Source organism: Sturnus vulgaris, unplaced genomic scaffold, assembly GCF_052056855.1.
Source record: "Sturnus vulgaris isolate bStuVul1 unplaced genomic scaffold, bStuVul1.hap1 Scaffold_2025, whole genome shotgun sequence".
Lineage (NCBI taxonomy): Eukaryota > Metazoa > Chordata > Aves > Passeriformes > Sturnidae > Sturnus > Sturnus vulgaris.
In genome coordinates, this window is record NW_028276210.1 from 17,674 (window position 1) to 20,425 (window position 2,752).

General features: G+C 56.2%; 1 long non-coding RNA gene across 2 annotated transcripts; it reads right to left on the reverse strand.

Annotated features, from left to right (window-relative positions):
* Positions 1–486: 486 nt before the first annotated feature.
* On the reverse strand, positions 487–2,525 carry LOC148217850 (uncharacterized). Of its 2 annotated transcripts, none has more exons than XR_015800698.1 (3): positions 2,410–2,523; positions 1,141–1,308; positions 487–814 (listed from the first exon to the last, which is right to left on the reverse strand). It is a non-coding gene; the product is annotated as an uncharacterized LOC148217850 (long non-coding RNA). The 2 variants fall into 2 exon arrangements; XR_015800697.1 differs by having other exon boundaries at positions 677–814; positions 1,935–2,525.
* Between the last annotated feature and the right edge of the window lie 227 nt (positions 2,526–2,752).

A 2,752-nucleotide genomic window follows, 5' to 3' on the forward strand; every position in this document is an offset into this window, starting at 1 on the left:
ACCATAGAATTGTTTTCTGAAACCTTTCCCCTTTCCTCTTTGTGCCTTTGAATTTTTCAGCTGTTCCCTGTTGTCACTTCCCCTGCCTGACTTCTGTGCAGCTCCTAGCTGGGAAAAACTGGGAAAACTTAGGGGGTACAGAGATGAAATTTTGGGCTGGATTTTCCTAACATTTCTAATTTTGCTGAACTTATTTCCCCAGTGAGAAGAGCACGAACTCACAGCCATGCAGGCCTGACAGTCACTGCGGGAAATCTGACACAGTATTAATAAGTAACCTTTCCTGAGAGCAGTCACCACCCCAGTCCTCCAGCCTTGTCAAATGTTTGCAATGAATGGACCCAAGTTCTAATCCTTAATCTAAATTTATGTCAGCTTTTGTTAGAAAGATACCGGACAGTAAATCATACAAGAGAATTTTAAAATTGCACAAAGAATAACAGGCCCAGGCCAAACCCAACCACCCCCATCACCGCTCCACCCCAATTTTGGGAGAAACAGTGATACAGTTTATAAATACTCTCCTTCCACACTATTCAGTCCTTCACCGCACATCCCCAGAGAGGAGTCCCTCAGACCTTGCTCCCCTGAACACCAGGAGAGCTGGAGTTTCACCCAGATCCCACATTCCCATGGCAGTTAATCCCAGCAGGGAGGCAAAGAGGAAGCCTGCATCCTCTGACATAGCCCACAGCACGGGCAGCACCAGGAGCCCTCCAGGCTCAGACCTCTGGTGCTGAAGCCTCTGGGCTTTGGCTGATCAAACACCACAGCTCTTGGCAAAGATGCCAGGAGAGTCGTGATTCTTCCTGTCCTGAAAGAGAGGAGGAAAAGAAAATTAAGTCGACTGCAGAAGGATTCCAGCTCTCAACTTCTGCTCTGATTCCTCACTCTGGGGTTTTATCCATGACAAGTGACACCAATTCAGAGTGCCCTTTTCCAGCATTTTTATTCCTAACTATTTCAGACATTAAAAGGATGCTCATTTCTCTTATTGTATTCTTTGCTTAATTTTATTAGAGGCATTTTCATCCCAGACCCCACTTGTCAGTTCTTCAATCCTTTAGCACTGGACTTGGCACAAAGGGATACCCGTGGTGCTGCATCACAAGAAATCCCAAAGAGAAACCCCTTCCAAACCTGACGGAGAAAGCTTTCAAGGCACTCCAGAACACAGACAGCTTTTCCTGCCTTGTCAGGCCACACCAATTCTGTCCCATCCACCTGAACTGTGCAGGTGAGGAAAAGGCTTTCCTTGCTCCTCGGGAATCACTGTCTGAGACCACAGATGTCCATCCTGGGCAGCACCTGGAAACAACGTGGGAAAGGCAAAATGAGAGTGTTTTCTATCAGAAAATTACTACTACTAATAAAAATAACAATCAGAACTTCTGGACAAATTTAGTAACATCACTTTGATATGAGAAATACAGGCCATGCCCATCCTTCTAGCCCAGGTGAAAACAGGAAGGAGAACTAGAGGAAAAGCAGAGTCCCTTATTTGATCTCTGGACACAAACGGAGGCCTTTTCCCTGTGAAACCAAACTCACCCTTCCAGGGTTCCTGAGATCAGCTACGAGGAGGCTTTTGGCACTCCAAGAGCAGCTGGGTCACAGCTGGATGCAGCTTGGGTCTGGGAGACACCGTGCTCCTTCTGGAATTATAGCACGCAAATGCCTGCTCCTGGCCCCAGGCCCGGAGATAAAATCTGTGGGGTTTTTCCCTGTGCAACATTGTTCACCCCTCCCAGGTTCCTGAGATCTGCACAGAGGAGGCTTTGGGCACCCCAAAGGCAGCCAGGGTTACAGGTGGGGGCAGCTTGGGGCTGGGAGAAATCCTCATCCATTTGGAATTTTATCAGGCAGAAACCTGGCTGGGTGCACAGGTCTCTGGACACGACCAGTGGCCCTTTCCCCTGTGAAACAAAACTCACCCTGCCAGGCTCCTGAGACCACTTAGGAGGAGGGGTTTGACTCTCCAAGAGCAGTCGCAACGAGAGATGCTCACACAGAAGGCCATGCAGAAGAGGAAACGAGCGCACCCGCAGCCCCCCAAGGCGCGCCCCAACGCCCCAGACCCGGCACTGCCAGCTCGGGCAGTCCCATAAAGCATCCCCCGCCTCCGCAGCGGCGGGACAGGCGGGGCCCGGGGTCCCGAGGAAACCGAGCGTGCCCGGAGGCGCGGCAGGACGGCAGCGCAGCGCCGCCTGGCGGCGGAGCAGGAGAGCAGCGCCGGGCCCCATGGCAGTATCGGTACCCGTGCGCCCCCTGCTGTCCGCGGCGATGCAGCGCCCGATGCCGAGTTCCACGCCCGTGTCGCCGAGGGAGAGGGGCACCGCTGGCTGGGGCCTCCCCGCCGACACGGACAGAAGCCGAAGCAGAAGCCCCGGTGCCATTGGCGGCCCCTACCCAGCGGGCCGGGCTCCGCCGGGCCCGCGGCCCCGCGCGGTATCGGGTCGTCCCGCTCCCGTCTTCGTCGCACCCGGGCCCTGCTCCTGGCATGAAGCGCGTCACCGCCCCGCGCCGTCCCGCCCCCCGCGCGTCATCGCGTGCGTTCGGCGGCCCGCCCCGGGGGCGGTGCCGGGGGCGCTACCCGGGGCGGTGCCGGGGCAGTGCCGGGGGCGGCACCGGGGGCGGTGCCGGGGCGGTGCCGGGGGCGTTCCCGGTCGCCGTGCCGGGGTAGCCCGGGGAGCGGTTCCGGGAGCGGTTCGGGGGGCGGTGCCGATTGCAGTCCCGGTCACTGTCCCCAGTC